The sequence below is a fragment of the Seriola lalandi genome, unplaced genomic scaffold (genome assembly GCF_002814215.2).
Source record: "Seriola lalandi dorsalis isolate HSWRI2012SDOR001 ecotype SW California unplaced genomic scaffold, Sedor1 jcf7180002054703, whole genome shotgun sequence".
Taxonomy (NCBI): Eukaryota; Metazoa; Chordata; class Actinopteri; order Carangiformes; family Carangidae; genus Seriola; species Seriola lalandi.
The window spans coordinates 404,929-426,140 of NW_019525256.1; positions in this window are offsets into that span (position 1 = coordinate 404,929).

Below are 21,212 nucleotides of genomic sequence, written 5' to 3' on the forward strand. Positions count from 1 at the left end.
ACACAGGAGGAATAAAAACAAATTATAGCGACAGGGGAATAGAAATGCAGTCTCCACGCTGCACTGTAAGCAGTCACACTGCGCTTGTGTGGGCGGACTCACTGGCTTGAGGAACACAATTACTGACACACCACAGCGCTCATTTGCCTGAAACAGGCTGCTGTATTCTGTGGTACCTCTCTCAAAATCATGCTTTGTCTTCTTTCTGCTGAGCTGATGTGCTTCCCAAAAAAAAAAAAAGCAAAAAAAAAGCAAAACAACACCTTTTGTGTGTGTGTGTGTGTGTGTGTCTTGCTCTTTTTGCCCTATTGTTGTAAGACGCTGCGAGGACGCTGCTGCGGCTGTGTTCTGCTGGCCGCCCTTTTCACTTTGTCGGCCTTTTCACTTCATCTCATCTTCTCATCCATCTCAGACATTAATACACTGAGCGGTAACATTGTTCAGCCTCCACACATAGACAACAACAACACAAACACACTTTCGCTTGCACACAAAGACAGTATACAAACGCCTTGCAATGATGCTATCCAGCTTCCATTGTTGCCTCTGTTAGTGCATTGTCTGTTCCCCCCCCCCCCCCCCACACACACACACACACACAATGTGGATGTAAAACACGGATCATTGATCAGGCTTAGAGCTGCCACGTGCTCCTGTAGGAGTTACTACATTTTAATATTCCTTTGCTGGCAACCTGCAATGTGTAATTTCCCATTTTTAGAGATTAAAGACACTGAAAAGCAACGCCCCTTTGCATGACACACATGCATGGTGCAAATGAAAATTCCTCCCACACACAAAAGAAGCAGGAGGAGCAGCCTCTAACTGTCTGCTTGCCATTTTTCTCTGTGTTGCGGCTGTGGCAGGTCAGTAAATTGAGTGCATCTATGCAGAGCAGGATCCCAACACATCCCACATCAGTCTGGCAGCAGCCTCCCCATCTTCCTTTTCACCTGTCACACAGTGCCTCTCTCAATTAAATGGACCACTAAGCACCAGCGTTCATCACCGAGGAGAGATTTCCTTCAAGCCGAGGCGACCGTGGATCTGCAGGGCCGAGCCACGGGGCGGAGACACACACACACGCACACACGTGTTTGTGTTCTGATCATATGTTTTCTGTGTTTGTCTACAATTGTAGTCACACAGAAACAGCAAACCTGACTTACAAGCCTTCGTGACACTGATCTTTTCACGGCTGTCTAACCATGGGAAAATCCGATCGTGTGTGTGGCCCCCTCCCAGTTTAGAGAGACATGCAGACAAGAAAAATCTGATTTATGCCAATGACTTCAACATCAGGACTTTGAGCCTGTGTGAAATCAAGCAAAAAGCTGAGCAGAGGCATACCGCTCGAATCTGAAATCAAACTCATGTCTGATGACATGACTTGGATGGCTTCCTCAGCATGACTGAACATGATTCGTCTCTCGATATTGCTGCCTCTGTCTTTCATTTCCTCTCCTCGCTCTTCTCCGTCTTTCTATTGCTCCTTGCTCCCAGTTGCATATAGCAGCATGTACTTGTTTGTCTATGTGTGTATAGGAGAGAGAGAGAGAGAGAGAGAGAGAGAGAGAGAGAGAGAGAGAGAGAGAGAGCATTTGGGTATTCAAGGAAGCCAGCCCACTGGGGAGCTGCAGCGGGCAAAGCACCAATGCTCACTTCAAAGTGTGAGTTGAACGCTGGGCTCTAATCGAAAGGCTCTCTCCCTCCAAACGCCCACTCAGTCCAGCCTCTGATGTAACAGGTCACTTTCACACACCTACACTCTTTTACACCCTGTTGTTCATCCTTCATTGAACTTGGGCTGGTCACAGTCGCAGAGTAGTACTAGTAGTAGTAGTCTGAGCGATTCATACGGAAGTGTTTTTGGCAACAGAAGTTGATTTTGAGGGAGAACGTTTAAAACAAAATATAGGATACTATTTTGAAATGATGGCCTGCAGCTGTGCTCAAAGCCTTTAGAAATATAGTGGAGAGATGAAAAAAATGTGTGGATCAAATGCAGTGGTGAACAAAATAACAGAAGCACCTGTTTATTATGGGGATTTCCCTTCTCTTTTTTTTGCTAAAGTCTACAACTCCTATATAAAAACCAAAACCAACAAAGGAACTGATCCGTCGAACAAGTATTGTCTGTTTATCCAAATCCTGATATCTTACACTCACCAAGCAGTTTAATAGGGACCCCATACTAATACTGGTTAAGGTCTCGCTTTGCTCTGAAACACAGCCTCAATTCTTCTAGTCATAGATTCCACAAGATGTTAGAAACACCTTCTTTGAGACTCTGCTCCATGGTGACATGATGCATCACATCATTTCATAATTTGTCAGCTGCACAATCATGCTGCCAATCTCCCGCTCTACCACATCCCAAAGGTGTTCTACTGGACTCAGATCTGGTGACTGAGGAGGTCACTGAAGTTCACTGAACTCATCGTCATGTTCATTGATACGACTTTTGCTTTGTGACATGGTCATTATCCTGCTGGAAGTAGACATTACAGTACATGGTCAGAAACAATACTCAGAGAGACTCAGAGAGACCATGATTGATTGGTATTAAGGGCCCAAAGTGCCAAGGAAACATTCCTTACACCATTACACCACCAGCCTGGACTTTGACACAAGGCAGGTAGGTGTCTGTTGACACCCAATTCTGATCCTTATGTACCTCAGCAGAAATCCAGATTCATCACACCAGACAGCATTTTCCAGCCTTCAACTCTCCAGTATTGGTGACTCTGTGCTCACTGCAGCCTGGTAAAAAGTGGTTATCTGAGTAACTGTAGCCTTTTTGTCAGCTGGCCATTCTCCTCTGACCTCTCTCATCAACAAGGAGTTGCCATCCACAGAGCTGCTGCTCACTGGATGAGTTTTGCGTGTTTTTGCACATTTATGACTAAACTCTATTGAAACTCTAGAAACTGTTGTGTGTGAAAATCCCAGCAGATCAGTAGTTTCAGAAATAATCAAACTAGTCTGTCTGGCACCAACAGTCATGTCAGGGTCAAAGTTACTAAACTCACTTTTTCCCCTCATTCTGGTGTTTAATGTGAACATTACCTGAAGCTCCAGACCTGTATCTGCAGGATTGTATGCATTGCACTGCTGCCACGTGATTGGCTGATTGGATAATTGCATTAATAAGCAGGTGCTCAGTGAGTGTATATCTCAGACTATGCCACAAAGCCCCATTGTTGTCCAAACATTATTTAAGAACTCATTACATGTAGTAAACCCCACACACACTGCCCTGCTGCTGCACTCACTAAAACACTAAATCAGCTCCTAAATAGAGTTCCCTTTAATTGGACTGTTATTGAGTAATGTTTGTTAAAAAACCACAGTGCACTATAGTAGGAAATTATTTAGTAATTCTTAGCAATTAAAAAATCAGACCATTCATTTGTGACCTGATTTTAAATATTTATGTCTTCAGAAGGAAGGAATCTGCATGGTGCTGAGATCTGCAACAGGGTGTAGGTCAGAAAGCAAGAAACAGACTGGGTGCTGTTTTTGTCTTTTCATGACACTTGTTGACAACAACAACGAGATTAAGAGTCAGTCTACAAGTGTGCAAACGCCTTTATTAAGCTGTTGCTTTGAGCTAATGCTAATGTCAGCATGCTAACATGCTCACAATGACAATGGTAACATGTTGGTGTTTTTTATCAGATGTAATGTTTACGATGATCACCATGTTAGTTTGTTCTAATATTCGCTTATTAGCACTAAAAAGAAAGTACTGCTGAGGCTGATGGGAATGTCATTCGTTTTACAGGTATCTGGTCACAAAGCAAAGTATTGTACAGTTTAACATTTTGACCTGATGATGGTGCTAGACCAAATACTTTCCAGATGTAAAGTCAGGGGGATTCATCCTCTGAGCACCATGAACATGTGTACAAAACTTAAGTAGGTGTATTCTTTAAGGACATATAGACCTAGTGTTGTTGTGATCTGTTGCACCTTTTTTTTGTCTCTGCAGGTTTGTTTCTGATATCAGCTCTGAATTCATTTTTGCTGTAATGGGTTAAGTGTTACCACTGAACTGAGCCACTGCTCACATTAAATGCTTGCTGGGAAATGGTATGATCATTATTACAGTGAGACCACTAGCTGATGTCAGTGCTGATGATGATGTACAGCCAGAAAAAAAAAAAATCTAAATATGAACTGCTTCCCTGCTAGTGGAAAATAGTCTGATAAAATGTTGAAGACTGTGAAAGAAAATCATCTGACCATAATCTCTGTCACAAACGTCTTTGGTCAGCATAAGGGTGAAGCCATTAATCATAATGATTATACATTACTTTTAATGTTAATTAACACTTCCACAGAATTAGTTGTCAGTGTGTCACATCCTTCATTATCTCTTCACTTTAACATCCTGTCCCACATATTCTCAAAGATTGCTTTTTTTTTTTTTTTTTTTTTTTTTTTACATATTCCCAACATAATTTACTGAAAATAGACTGTTTTGATTCAGCGATAAAAACCTGCTTTAATGTACAAAACAAAGCCATGTAATTATGTTGTGCAAGTTCACTGTGAGGACAAATATGTAAACACTTTCTCTTGCCTCACTGTAAACCCAAATAATCCTCTCTTCGTATCTCGCTCTCTCTCTGTCCATCTCTTTCTGTCCTTTTCTTTCCCGCTCATTGTCTTTGTGTCTCCCAGGTTATTCCTATTAGACATTATTCAGCATGGGGCTGACAAAAGACCTGCCTGCTGCAAGCTGATACAGCAACAGAGCACTGCTCCAGCCTCTCCTCTCTGATGTTACGCCACGCACGCGCACACACATTCACTCACACATATTCACTCGCACACACACACAATAAATTCTCTTTATATTTAGAGCACTGTGATGTGTCTGTGTAGAAACCGAGGAAGGCGGAAAGAATTGAAGCATTAATGGCTAAATACTTTTCTTTGCTTGGCCGGAGAACAAAGGAGTTTCAGTGGACAATGGAGGAAACACACAGATTTTGATTCGCAAAAAACGAGGATAGCAGCGCTTTCAGAGACACGCCAAGGGCCGCAGACAGTGATGGATGCACACAGACGGTGGGCGACAGTGAAAAATGAGAGGATGGGAATTGTTCTTGAGGTGACACATACAGATGATGGCGGCCACAGAGTGTGGGATGAACAAAAAGAGGGATAGTGAAGGGCGTGTGAGATGAACCTGCACCACCAGGTCAGTGGAAGTGAGTTTTGCACTGTGCATTCGAGCCATGTGTGTGTGTGTGTGTGACATACGTATGTAAACACACAAAACCCTGCATACAGCTTACAGTGGAATGGCTACACAAATAGCAACAAGGCCGAGTAATCACATTCAGTTTGATCAAAGTGTTTAAAGAAGCATACAAGGTTTTTTAAGCTCAATTTCCTCAGGGAAGCGCGAGAGAAGAGATGCAACTTCAAGATGCAGCTATTTTCATTTCAGATGAAAAATGTTACAACATCTGCCAGATGTGCATTGCAGAGCACCTTGATGCTTGTGGTGGTGTTGTCAGTGTCAGAGGAAGAGAGACAGTTTCTCTTTTATCTGAATCTACAACTAAACTGTCTGCAGTTGAGTTGCATTGTGGATAATGTAAGCGCCAGGTTTGACCAGGAAGATGAACAGAACCATGAGTTCTGGTTCTGCTGTATGGAATTTGAAAGAAGCCATCATCAGTCTGACGATGTTACAAGAACACGATGCTAAATTACTGGAGTACTCTTTTGTTTATAAAATAAGAGTGTGCAGCCACATTAAGACGTCTGTGATGTTGCACTTCTGCACTTATTGCTGATGATTAGAACATATAATGTTTACATGTTAACATCTTAGTCTAGTGTGCCAGCATGCTAACATTTGCTAATTGGCGCTAAACACAAAGTACAACTTAGGCTGGTGGAACAGTCATTGTAAACCAAAGTACAGAACAAATTGAAATTTTCACTTGATGATTATTATAACACTTCACCTGAGGGAAACATGAAGGTCTGTACTGAACCTTTTCAGTCCATTTGGTTAATCCTGACATACTATTCTAAGTGTGACAAAGGAGAATAATCAGGAAACCATGAATTTTACAGTAATATAATGTCTAGACTCCCTTGTGTGTGTATAAATATTTCAGTATGTGTACAGTATGTACACATGCAGTCATGCATATGTTTACATAGATATATGCATGTGTATGTCTAAAACGACAAGCATGGGTACCTATATTATAAATGTCTTTTCCATTTTCTCATATGTAAAACTGAAAACATAAAGCAGAACAGGAAAAAGGCTCAGAAAGTGAGAATCCAGCTCTAGCAACACCTCCAACCTGCAACACACATGATTATTCACGGGCCGAGCTGTGTGACGCAGGCTGTGATATTTGGGTCCAGCAGCAGCTGTTGTGTACCCGTCCGCTCCACAGAGAAACGTCACATGGTGCTCAACCTCTAGAGAGAAGGAAAGTTATCTGCAGACATTTACATATGACTTTAAACACTGCAAAATGTGTTTCACTGATTGGAGTTTCCGTTTGGCAGCGGTCCTTTAATTTGAACACCTACAGAACTAATACACTTAAACCCTGTTAGTGCCATAAACGTACTTCTCCGCACGCCCCCGCTCCATTAGGTGGAGAAATGCCCTTCAGAAATATGCAAATAATAAGAGAAGTGCTGAAGCAATTAAGAAAGTGAAGTATGTCAGTTTGATCAGCTTGATCGGAGCAAAGATGAAGTGCTTCTTATTTAATGTGTCCAAGCTCAATAAAGTAGTCATTAGCAAGTGATGGATAACAAGAACTGTTCTTAACCATCAGAAGTACATCTCCGTCTAATATGAGTCATAAACTACGTACAGTGCGGATATGACATCCATCAGGCAGGCGATCAATCTTTCCTTCATTTCAAGCCACCCAGGAGGACTAAGAGGCACATTGCTGAAATAGTGTGCCTGGCTGTCAGCCTGTCAACGTCAGTGGTCAAATATACTGTAGTGCGCTCTGACTGCTGTGTGACTGATGAGGAACACAATCGCAAAGTGGAATTTGGCAGTGGAGTGAGGTTAGCCCCGCGTCACCTCCCTTCAGCTGAAAGAGAGCGCCGCTGGCCAGTGACAGGGCCGCTGCTGCGGTTGATCATAAACAGAAATAATACATGCGTGGCATCAGACTATTGTCTTGCCATCTCAGATACACCATGTGTGTATTTCTTTGTTGTCTTTAAAGCATAGGAGAGCACCAGAAACTTCAATAGGACAGCGGCGTCGTGTGGCTGAGTGACTCACTGAGTTTAATGAGGGTGTCTGTCAAAACAAAGGGCTTTTCTTTTGATGTCTGGTGGTCCTGTCTTCTCGCAGCTATATCAAAGCTGCATTACTTTGTGGTGACTTGAGGCTTGATCTGAAGTGACTCATCTTTGCCTGAAATCCATCCACCAGGATGACTTCAAAATCAGAAGTTCAACTGAGATCTTGAGTGAGAAACAAAAAGATTGCTCTTGATTCTGGCAAATAACAAAACAAGTGGCCTTTTCCTACCCTGCAAATCTGCTTTAACTAAGGGGAGCTTTGCTTGTGATTAGTCGCCTCCTAGCTCCCCAACCTGCCTGCCCATCACTCGGCCGCTCCGCCATCTGCTTCAGTCTTCCTAATGAAGCACATCCCTCTCTGAGGTCCTCGGAGTCGCCACCTCCACACAGACCTAATCATCCTCAGAAAGCTTCGGCCCCTGTGGCAGCATCGGGTTCGGGCCCGGCTACATCTCAGCCCAGATCGGTCATTTCACCAACACCCGGCGCCTAATGAACAAGAGGATGGAGGGCAGCGAGAGGAGCGAGAGGAGAGACAGGAGGGAAACATGGAAGAACCACCAGCGTGGATCCTTTGTACTAATAAAGAGACTCTTTCTCTAATGAAAGGGGCTCTTTTGTTCAGTAGTGGGCACATTCAGAGGACAGGACTCGGCGGTCGTGGCAATCTGACCACTTTAACATTCAGCTCTGTGATAAATGGTCAAGCAGTGAATTATTTCTCCCTTTTGGGAGGTCTTTCTTCTCATATGCCAGCACTGTATTAAGCTCTCATTTTAACTGATTGGTTCCTTTGTGCTTCAAGGCTCAGGCGCCACACTTCGTAGTCTCTCATTCATTCTGCGTATGCAAAATGTATATTCCTTTGCAGAGGCAGCTCTTTCTCTGCTGGGAAAGTCACATTCATTCAACATCAGAACAGATTGTGAACCCTGAAACACACAAGAGTTATGTGTGTGCAGTTTAGTTTTTATTCTATATAAAAGTGATTAAAAGTTTTCATTCAATAGATTGTAATTTTCTGTAAATAATTTTGTAAGTAGATCTGATTATATATTGTTATGTGTGTGTATGTATATATATATATATATATATATATATGCAGCATATAACATGTCAGGGTACACACAAATCACTGTCAATGATTGAAAGGCACTCCCACGAGAGATTAATTATCACACACCTGGGCACACAAGATAAATGGAACATTATCTATTAAAGATCATGGTTGTAAGATCTGTTTAAAATACTTATAAAGTTATTAATAAAGGTAAGGTAAGTAATAAATGAGTGAATTAATAAATTGTGATGCTGAGCAAAAGTAGTGCACGGGATATCCTTCTGCACCTGAGACATTTTGGATGTGTGAATATCTTCCGAGAAAAAAAATTCTACATAGAAACAAAATTAATACATTTAATGGAGGTGATGAGATGTATCTCCAATTAAACGAGGAGAAAAATCACAGAGAAGTGGCCTTGAAGAATATTACTTACAGCACAGTTTCAACATTATAATTGAGCTTATTAATCATTTATATAACCCCCATTCACCGCTCACCCTGCCCCACCTCATGCCAGATTGAGGCTCTAAATATAGTTCCTCCTCTCCCCTCTACACACACTGTACACACACACACACACACACACACACACACACACACACACACACACACACACACAGGAATGTTCTCGGACTTGCAAGACTTTCCCTGTAGCCATGTGTTGTCTCCCTGATTGAACTCCCAGTGGATAATCCACTTTTGTATGGACAGATGCCAGAGGGAAGCCAGTCAGTTTAGAGCAGGAAATCTACCTGTCTCCTCACGTGTGTGTGTTTCTGATCATCTGTAGGCCGCAGAAGTCTACACCAGGTTATGACGCCCTGTTTTTTTTTTTCTTTTTTTTTTTTTCTTTAAATTCTTTTTTAAAAACAAACTTGATTTATATGGTTATTCTCGTAAAGTAAGCCCCAGCGACGATGGTGGTGCATTTCCATTTAGAGGAGTTTTATTGAGGCTGGAGAAATGATAAAGCGAATGATTTATGAGCAGGAGCGACGTGCCAGGGTAAATCTAATCCAGCAGCAGCAGAGGGGAGAACCCACCAATTTTATTCTGAAGGAGGTAAGAGGGCAGTTTCACAAATTGCAGATAGTGCAAGGAGATGAGAAGAGTGTGTGATATAAAGAGATACAGGTTCTGCGTGCTGAATATTAACACTTTAAACACTGTGATCCATCGCAAATCAAAATCTACCGAAGTGGCGTCATCTCCACTTTTGCTGAATATCTGATTTGAATTTTACTGGTGTGCAAAATCCGTACGAAAAACAAATCCTTGGAGTCCTGGAATGACATGCAAATAGTTTAAAATAAAGTGTATCCCCAGAAACTGCTTTCTCTGAAGTTGCCTCTCAGTGAAGCATCTGCCAGTGTCTTCTGGCTACTCTGCTCTCATCAGCAGGCAGACTGGTGCAGGACTTTCTCCATCTGGTAGCCCCAAGCAGCACACACTGTGCCGCACACAGCACAACACAGAGCTCATACAAAACACGGCTACAGTGCAGAAACATGCAGGTTTACATGCACACAGTGTATGTGGGGCTGCTGCAGAACATGTAACGCCTTACTAATCAGTTTATCTACACATACGGCTCGCAGCCTGGGATCCGTGTGAGCAGCTGCTGAAACATTCCTTCATTCTTTCAGTCTAAACCGCAGAATTAAATGTGCTGGGTTGTTAAATCTGTGTTATCTTTATAGGTATTGTGCTATGCAACAGTAAATACTATAAAAAAGATCTTAAGCAGCAAACTGACAGAACCACAAAGCACCATCATAAACAATAGGCCCAATAATATTTCAGTCCAGATGTTCCCGCTGTCAGAGGAGCTCCATGGTTTCGCTGCACACACTTTCAGCGGTACACATTCCTGAAAGTGTCCCAGTTTGAATCGTTCCTCAACTGGCATTTAAACAAAACGGGCCCATAGGTCGTCTGTGCAGCTGGTTACTATGACCCATAGCTACGTTTTGTTGCTAGGCGACATCTCGCGGCCATAGCAATTATGACAGGAGCGAAGGGAAAGGTTCGGTGAAGCAGTATAAAGAGCGACAAAGTCCACGTTAGAAGGAGGTTGAGGTGGATGGACAGGTCAAGAAAACACAGGAATATGACACAGGAGAGTGATGTTCGATTCCAATGTGAAACCAGCAGTTTAGATTGTAACCATGACAACGAAGATCGTATTAATGTTGAGGAAGTACTCATTTTAACCCAAATGATCTTTTCCTAAACCTAACCAAGCCATGACCGTTATTATAGTAACCGTGGTGATGACGGTGGGTATGCCGATGTCAGTGCAGCCCGAATCTACAGTATATTAATGTAACCATGACAACCGAGGTCCGATACACCTGCCACTATTTAGAGGAGATTTAGATGGATTCAGATTCAATTTTGTACACATGTTCATGGTGCTCAGAGGGTGAATCCTACTGGCTTTGGTGATGCCCTGACTTTACATCTGGTGTCACCATGAGCTTCATATTTTTGGTTTTTCGGTGAAATATCTTGAAAACTATTAGATGGATGGAAATGGAATTTGGTACAAGCATTCATGTTCCCCTCAGGGTGAACTGTAATGACTTTGGCGATCCACAGAATTTTCATCTAGCGACATCATCATGTCGAAATCTGCACAATACTTTAGTTTATGAGCAGATACCTGTGAAACTAATGACATTCCTTTCTTTCACCTATTTTTGAAAAAGCAGGAATGTGTATGAAATCTATAAATTGGAAAGTGATGTGTCAGTGCAACAAAAAGCAGCTTTTGGTGAGCCGGTGGTGCCTGTCAAAAATCATTAAATCTGCCTCAGAGTCCCACTTGGCAGGAAGACAGCAACTTCTGTAAAACAACCACAATCTTATTTCTGAATGCATGCTGCTTCACTTTGCTCAAAAAGAGCTGATGTTTTGACATCGTCTCTGTCAAAACATCAGCTCAAATGCAGAGTGAGCACCATCCATTTTCTGTGGTTGCTGTTTTTTAACTGAGAGAACAGCCACTATAGGCCTGTGATTATAATGTGGTGTACAGTGTGACATTAGAGAACCTTTAGCACAGGCATTTTTTAGTGTGATTGCTCCCATTGAGAGGCGAGCCACTAACCCTTGCACAGTTAATGACATACTCCACAGGACAAAGATGCAAATGATTTTTTTTTTTTTTTTTTTTTTTTTTTTTAGTTTGAGCTTGGGGAATATGATGCAGGCATGCTGAACAGACTGAGCCCCAGCGCCTAGCTTGTTCACAGCAGAGCCACGCTTCTGCAGTCTGAATGCCACATTCAGAAACCCTGACAGGTTTTGCAGTTTTCTGCCTGACGTTACACTATAAATCACTCATGATGAGGACAAATTAGTGTTTGTAAAACTCAAACCAAACAAATCATTTTGGGCTGTCCGTCACTCCTGTCCTTCTCCTGCCAAACATCCATCATGCGTATCTTAACGGTGTATTTGCACATTAACATTTCTGTGATACCAGATGGGAGATTTGACAGTATGACACATCTGTAAGATGTGGTGTTTTCAGGATGATTGATTCAATGATCCATGTGTTTAACAGATTTTTCCACCAAACACAACCTTCAGTAGAAGGAATCTAATCTTCTAATGTGCCTGATAAAGATCATTGAAGGACTTTTATCAGCTCGATTCCCCTGAAGCTACAGACTGTGCTGTTTGTTTGTTTTTTTTTGATTATTTTTTAAAGCATTTAGGACCATTAATATATTTATAGGAAGAGGAATGTCTGCACCGGGAAATGATGCTCAGTACTTCCAGAGAACACAGGGCAGAACATGTGACGGCGTGGACAATTCCCTGCGCGATTCATGTGGCGCAGTAGCAGGATTAGCGCTGTTGCATTCACTGGAGGGATTACATGGAGGGGGGCGGCACAGACTATATCTGTCTGTGATGCCAGCGAGACTTTCTCACACACTTAAAATGATTTATGGGATAGAAAAGGCTGGAATTACAACAAAGAGAGAGAGAGGGAGAGAGAAAGATAGAGAGAGAGAGAGAGAGAGACAGAGAGAGAGAGAGAGAGAGAGGAGTCTGAGGAGGGGACACGAGGGAGAGAGGCTTGGGAATGAGAAGGAAGTTGGAAATTAGGTTGGCTTGAGTGACAGGTGGGTGAAGTGTGTGTAGAGGAAGATCAACTCCATGTGGGACAATATGGAGGAATGTGTGCAGTTCAGTCAGTTGTGAGGAGAATTTTTTTTTTTTCATTTTCATGAAGATTCACTCACATGTATGTTCATGGTCTCTGACGACCATTAAGTGACGTTTATAGGAAGAGGAATGTCTGCACCGGGAAATGATGCTCAGTACTTCCAGTGAATCTGGTCCCAGTGTAACAAGTTAGTGAGTGACTGAACTCCATCAAACCATTTTATGTTCATATTTCCTTTGCATCAGCAAAGCTTTTTCTGGGTGTAAAAGAGGGAGCCAAGCCTGACACACACACACACACACACACACACACACACACACACACACACACACACACACACACACAAAAAGGACAGACCCAGCATTGTCTCCTGAGCCATCATTTGCCAAACCACAAGACAACAACAAATCTGCAGTTGGCTTTTTACCAGCAAGATGCACCAACTCCTCACTACTTGCTGGAAGTCTGACTGTTGTGTTGCCTCGACAGAACAGGTTGAACTTTGAAGTATACAGACGGGTGACAAATTAAAGGAAAGAACTGTCTTAGGAAAGTGTTAGGCCACCTACCTGTAAATATATGTGAGTTTGTAACATTGTTTATGGGTGTTATTCTTCTGTTTCAGTTGCTGGGAGTTATTTTTAACATTTAAAGTGAAGTCGGAGGGAGAAGGAGCTTTTGTTAATGTTGGTGTGTAAGCTGTACGTACCAGCACAGACCAAAGAGAACTGGAAAAAGTCCCAGTAGAAAAGATTTGTCTGCTGACTTTCTTTTGAAAGGTTGTTCAGTTAATCACTGAGCTTTGCAGACCTATTCTGCACCTCAGCTTCTTTTCCGCAGTTTTGACTGGCTGCTGAGCTGCTGTGTTCGCTGTACGACAAGTAAACATTTAAAAGATCAAGACAAAGAAGAGGGCAGTAGACGCACTTTGGTTCAAGGTACCGCCATCCTTCCTGCAGGGAAGCTACTGTGAAACCTAAGGTTTCCAAGCTACCAATTACTTCACACTGGAAGAAGTTGAACTACAGCAAAGCTACTCCAGGGAGAATCTAGTTTAGTTAACTAAAGCTACTTAGAAAAAGTAGTTTAAATTAACAAAATGACGAAATTGACAATGTACAATATGAAATTATAAAAAATGTAACACAAAAAAGTCACATGCCAGTCTATTACAAAAAGGGCCAACAAGTCCTCCGACCTTAACAACCATATAGGTCATTTTTTCAACCCTCTGATATGACCCTTAGGAGTGTCTCTTCAAATAGCGTCTCTACAGCGGCATGTGTAACAGACCTCCTCATGTCGGCTGTACCGAGAGCGGCGTACCGAATGTGTCCGTGGTTACTATAATAATGGTCATGGCTTTGTTTAGGCAGTAAAACTACTTGGTTAGCGTTAGGAAAAGATCATGATTTGGGTTAAAATAAGTACTTCCTCAACATCCGACCTTGTTTGTTGTCTTGGTTACAATAATAACAACGAATGGTCAGGAATAATAGAAACAATATAAACTACTGGTTTCACATGGGAACCGAACATCGATCTCCTTTGTCATGTTCCTGTGTTTTGTTTGCCTCTCTTTATAATACGTCACAGCACTTTTCCCTTTGCTCCTGTCATAATTACTACGGCCACTAGATGTCGCCTTACAAAAATACGTAACTATAGATCAAGAGAGAGAGATCAACGACCTGTGGGCTCGATTTTCACAGGAGGACAGTCTCAAAAGTGTCTATTTGTTAAACCAAAAAGATAAAATACCCTACTACACATGGGAAAGTGCTGGAATGTCAGCTTCGGTTTTGTAAACAATAACTGCTTCAGTATGACTATGGTGACTTTGTGTCAGGAGGTTTATCCATGATGACGTCGCTGTGTGAGCACTGAGCAACACCCGCCCTTGGCTTTTGCGCATGCAAAGATGAATGCATTGCCTGGGCTGCCTTCACAGTGCTCGGGGCTGGTTAAAGGGGGTTCAATTACAGTAGTTAACTACACAAAAATGGCAAAAAGTAATTGAATCACTATGCACATATGAATGCAGTTGAACTACCAGCAAGCTACTGCAAAATGTTGTTAAACTACATGTATTTCACTGCTCCCAAACACTGTCTTTCTACTTCAAGCGGTGACAGCCAAGACACAGCGGAGCACTTTTTAGATGCAATTTCAAAGTGATCAAAGATGAGACTTTAACATAGAGAAGGATTCACAGTGTAATTCTGTTTGGGAGTGAACAGTCTTTCTGAGGTACTAGGTATTTTCCATTATTTTTACTCTTAGACACACATGGACACTCAGGTTGGTAGGTAAGAATCAAAGATAATAAAACACAAACTGATACTAAAACCATGCTCTAAATACAAATATGTCCCCGTATTTGAATTGTTGTGTGTGTTTTGTGTTGGAAATGCCACCGTACGAGCCCACCTGCCACCCCAGCTGAGGAGTGGCAGGTGTCAGGGAGGCATTTGTCACTGATGGACGAGCCTCCTCCTCCTCACATCAAAAGGCCACTGGGCCAGATGGAGACCTGATGGGTGGTTCCTTATTAATGGGCTCCACACACCGGGAGGATGAATCGATGGAGAGCAAAAATGATTTCACCTGTGAGTTTTGAACGGCTTTGGCTCAAAATCAAATGGCACCCGGTGAGTTAGCTATTATGTACATAATCTGAGTAAATATCAGCTGTTGTGAGTGAGTAAGTGAGTGACGTGTGAATTGTAGCTTTGCAATTCCTGCAGGCCTACACCTAACCCACTCACGCTCCCCAGCTGCAATGCCCGCGGCATTTAGTTGGCAAAGCCTGATGACATATTAGCAATTAGAGAAGAGCAGGTTTAATGATTTCATCAGGCCCGCGGCTCTGCCCAGCTTTATTTAATTGCAGTCCGGAGGAAGGTTGTTGTGTGGTGACACAATACCGATAGGCCACTGCCTGAAGGAAAATGCTGCCGGTGATGGAAGTCAAACAGAGGTCCTGGCGTGTTTCAAAGGAAATTCCATCGCATTTGTTCACGGCGACAATTGATGAATAAACAGAAGTAGTGGCTCTTTATAAATTAGATTACATTGAGTCCAAATGAGATTTTTGTTTTCCAGAGTAAAGTGTCGTGATGATGTAGCACATCAGATTTTCTTGAATTATTCGAAGATAATGACCTTCTCTACAGTCAGTTACTTTTTCTTATCAGCACTGGAAGGTGATTTGTTGATGTACCCTGCTTTGTTGTAACAGAAACAAAAGAAAAGGGACAGTCTCATTATACAATAGTAACAAATAACATAACTGCTACACATTAAAAGGTAAGTGTTAATATGCTTAAGAAGAATCCTGTTAAGACTCTAAGCTGCTCTCTGCTTGTCATCTCGGGATTTTTAACTTCAACAGGATTTAAACGGCAGTAGCTGTGATCACTGGTGTTATATTAAGAATTAATGAACCAGTGGACAAATTTGATGAAATGAACTATTCCTGCTGTTGATAAATAATGTGTCGGTGTGTATCTATGTATTCTCCATATTACAACCCATGTTATTTCAGTAAAATATGGCCCTGTCTAAGAGAGGCATCTGTTTGTATGCACACTTCAGTGCGACTGTTGTTGTTGTTGTAGGTTTTGTTTTATGATTTGTACAAAGGGAAAATCAAGTGAACTCTTTAGATAATGCAGCATAATAGAAACAGATTTACACACCCATGCCAGGTGATACTGCGAAAGGCACACAAAAGAAAGCCTTGCATTTATGTTTGGTATTTATTTTGTAACATCTTTTAGCTTGGTAGGATTTTACTATGCTACTGTACAGTATGTATCTGGGTTCAAACGTCCATGTGAGGCTTTGCCATTCACACTCTCATAAAGAGTCAGTCTAATCACATCTGACATGGTCATTCTAAACAGGTCAGGCTTCTCTCTATGTACCTCTGTGGCAATGCTGCCGAGTTAAATTTGGTATTGACACCAAAGGAGACGAGGTTTCTTCTCTTCTCACATAAGGATGGATTTCTAAAATTATTTTTCAGCTGAATGGCTGCTTATCCACACAACATGATTTTCTGAGAGAGGGATGTTAGGGATTATTAGCAAGACCCTATTATCCCACTCACAGATTTATGCTCAGGGACAATGCTGGGCTGAACTCACTGTAAACCTTCTAGAAATTGGGAACACGTCAAAACAAAAGTCAAAGGTGCATACGGGATAAAAAAACAAAATAATTCTGTCTAATCACTATAATCTACACAGAAAATGAATTTTAAACCATTTCAAATGGATTTTTACCATTTCCTGACATATGGCTGACATATTGGTAACCAAGTCTTTCAAGTCATCACTTTTACCCATCACCACTCCAGAGTTTTTATGCCCCTAAAACGGAGTCTTTTGGAAACGTTGCTGTTTTAGTTTGAAAACTCTGGTGTTGCATTTTAGTCTGGACTGGCAGACATGGAGCCTTTGGACACGATGGCGCAGACGCCCACATCTGCTTCTCGATTGGGTCTTATCACTCATGATGTATTCTTCCCTGATTCTTCACGCTCATATCACATAATACTTTTCTGGAGGAAGACAAACGGCATCAGCCTCGACTACCAGTAGTGAATGGAACATGGATAACAAATTACATGCATTGCTGACCTTGTTGTCTTTGCTGGCAGCTGTTGAGCAGTTAAATTCTGCATTTCATACACTACAACAGCTCACAAGCACTGCTGTTCTACGTTTGCAGTATTTTCTGCATCTAAGCAACCAGCTGCAGAGTACACAATCTGCTTCCTGTTTACACCGGCAGTGAATGGTCATGTGATATGCGTTTTCAGGTGTTTTAGTTTGGATGGAGAGTATTAAAGCTAAAACACTTGTTTGGACGAAGATTGTTTTCATTTTAAAACGAAAATGTAAATTGTTTGGACGTAGCCATATATGTTCACAAGTTAATTTCTAACTTTGTCTGTCTGCCATTACGTGAAGATCAAGTAGCTGAAAACAACTGCCTGCTGTGTCTAGAAATGATAGGGAAGGTGAGGGTGAACCTGAACGTTAAAGGCTGTAAAATGAAAACAATGAGCTGAAAGAACACGAGCTGAGACTCATGGTAGAGCTGAAGGGAACTGCAGAGTCTGGTGATAATCCTCTGTGTGTTTGTCACTACGAGCGACCTCTTACACTTACAGCCATTTGATCTATTGCTAATATTAAAAAAAAAATATTGATTATAGCAGCTTTAACATTGCACCAGTTCCAGCCACATACAGCTGTGGCGTACACCAATCATTACATTCACTACAACAACATTCAGTCAAACATCCAGATATAAAGAAATCAAAGTGAATCAACTTGAGCAATAAAACCCACCTGATATCATCTTTCAAATAAAACCCTGCTCTTGTTTATATATTGAAATTGGCACATACACAGAATTGAACTTCCAAAGCAGCTGATATAACAGATTTTATGTCTGTTGGCATGAAAAGCAACAATGAAATGGGAAATTTCCAGATACGTACTGTATGTGTATGTGCACATGGAGGCACTTGCTTTTTTTCTGATCATCAATTAACTGCTGTCCATTGACGAGGGGTAAACCATGGCTTTGGTGGGGAACTGTACAACATTGACACACAGTAGTTCCTGTGAATACTGCGCTGGTTAATCCTGAGGTGAGAAATATGTGACACATGGGCATAGTGTAGCGTTTTCACTGAACCTAATGTTTGACTTTAAAAGTGGAGGAGAAACCTCTGCAGGTTCACCTGCACCAGCCGAGTGCTGGTAGAAAAGCCAAATGTGTGTCCCTGATCTGATCAAGTTGGCCTCAGTCCCAGACCTTCTGTCGGCTAATGTTGTCGTTCTTTCATCATTGGCTGTAAGTCAGCACCCATTACCTCTCAGCACCACCCCTTCATTTTCCCCATCCACCCTCTTACCCCACCTCTAATCACTGCCAACATCAGCACAGGAATGCTAATGGCACCCTGTGATTGGAGGACTGCAAGATGACCACTCCCCAAAATAATAACCAACTCCCAGTGTTCTCTGGGAGCCACGGCAGAGCGCTGCCACCGGCATTATTCTCAATATACACTTATTACACCAGCAGTAATAAAGGTGCTTTAGCTGGAATACTGTGGTAACAGGGAGGAGGGGGCTTTTGTGTTGATAGTGAGTTATAGTGATTAGGCCTCAGGACAAAACTATCAGCCCTCTAACACAGAGCAGTAGATTGGAGCTGTGGATCATCTCTGTGGCCATTTATCCAGATGAATATGACTGTCCTGGTGTTTCTGCCCGCAATGTGGGAGTGTTGCAGCCTCAGACAAAGATGCCTTGCTGCTGAAATTGAAAGCCATTGATCTGCACGAAGGAAGTGCAAGTAAAAAAGTGAAAAAGAGAAAAAGAGAGATTATTGATCAGGAATGTTTAGGGCTTTTCATTGAAGGTGCTACAGAATAAGAGAGAGAGAGAGAGAGAGAGAGAGAGAGAGAGAGATAGCAAATTTAAAAATAGACACCAGCGTGAAAGAGTCTGAATAAGATTCGCTATAGAAGTTGGAATGAGAAAAATAAATCCTCTCTGTGTTTCATTTAATTTCTCCCTCTCAACAGAGTTATTAATGTCTGAGCCTTAATTACTTTGTGGACCGTGGTGAGTCAACGCTTTTATCCTGAGAAGGACTAATTTTTTTTGTCGAACATGGAGAAGCTCTTCACATTGGATCGTTTTTTGAGAACCACTCCGGAGTATAATTAATGGCCGGCAAAAAAAAAAACCATGAATAGCAATGCAGCACATATGTCATTTTATGAACACCGTCCACTCTGCCCCCTCTCTCATCTTCCCTTAGCCAATTTCTTGGAAGTGCTGAACAGGCTCAAAATACTAGAATAAACAAATATAATAAGAATAAAAGAAAACAATAAACACAATAACAGTAAAAGAATTGCGGCGCAATAAAAGATGAAGTCAAGGTGTCAAGCTCTACTCCAGTTGAATACCAACGAGAGGAGGTGCAGCGACATGACAGTTTCAAGCGTCTGAGCAGTTCTTTTATGAATAGGTAAAGTGCTGCAGAGATTAGGGGCAGCAGCGCTTTACACTGTTTGACGGTTGAGTTAGTTCATTTGTGGGGTGGCTCTGTAAAAAAAATGGATGTGTTTAATCATGAAGCCTATGTTAAAGTGTGAGACACTCAATCATGACTCATCATTCATCTTACTCTTAAACCAACTCAGAGGTCCTACTGACTCTGATGATATGTTGCCAGAGCCAGGAAAAGGCCCACAGTGGAAGCTCAAACATGAACTGATTAAAAACATACACAACTGCCCTTAGCCTGCAGTAAATTCCCCTCATTGCCTATTATCATGTGGCACTACCGGCCTGTGACAGCTTTTTGGATGCAAGAGGCAACGTCAGCACTCACAGGACAGAGTATACATCCTCTTGTCAAGTTTGTTTTAAGGTTGTGTGTATGTGCTTTCCTGTGTGTTCATGTGTGCCGGAGTCATGTTAGATAAATTCCCGGCCATTTGAAGAAAATGGATGACCGTCATTAACGAAGAAGGGGCTAAATCATTCGGCCTGATAACAGTACAGCCTGTGACGACCGCCTATTGCATTACCACGCAGCAGCCAACCCTGTAATCATCACAATTCCTCAATCAATGAAGCGTCCATTCAGTACTCCGATTGATAAATCGACTCCTTAGCCTTCAGCTCACCCCTTCCTCTCCCTCTCTCCCCGTTAGTGGCTTGAGATGAAAGTAGAAAAAGACTCGGCATCCCTTCATCCCACATTGTGTGTAATCCCCCCATTTCCATAGCTTTGGGTATTCAGCCTCTGGATGGAAAACAGCACCAGATTGTTCAACCCGAGCATTGATAATGTTGGCTGCTCTTGGAGCGCGTCGAGCACAATAATTCCATTAAATGTTCAGCTCTGCATCAGAATAGAGGCCCAACATTTGCTTCCTCAGCATCGGGCTTGCTTCTATTCATCGCGCCTCCCTGTGAGAAGATGCTTATTTCTGCCTCTGTACACATGCACAGCGGGGAAGGCTGATAACCATGTTTCCATGAAAGTGGAGCTGACGCAGTTGATATTTAAGGAGATGTATCAGTGGCTGCTCTTCATCTGTTCAGAGGAAAACTGCTGGGTTAAGTGCTCATCTAATGCAGTAAAAATGACAATTTTCTCCTTTGCCACAATAACATTAATATAATGAAAAAATACAGTCAGTTTCAGTCATTTATACCTTCAACTGTTGCCAAATTGGATAAATTGAGAGTTCCCTCCTCCACATGGACCTAATCACCCCCAGTACATCCTCATCAGACCCTGAAGGTGTGCTCACACTGCTATGATTGACTAGGAACAACCCAGAGCCCCTTAGGTGTATTGAGAACCAATTGTCTTCCCGTCTATGTCGTGTTCTGTCAGTTCAGTGCCCCCTGAGGGTGATTATTAGGACCTTAATGGGGGAATGATTCTTTGGCTGTGAGTTGTAACCTTGTCTCACTTAAGCTGATGGATATACTGTATGAAGGCCAATATCAGAGAGTGGAAAGGAGAGATCAAGTTGTATAAGGGGCTAGAAAGAAATTACAGGTTTACAGCGATGTACTCACTCAAGAATAA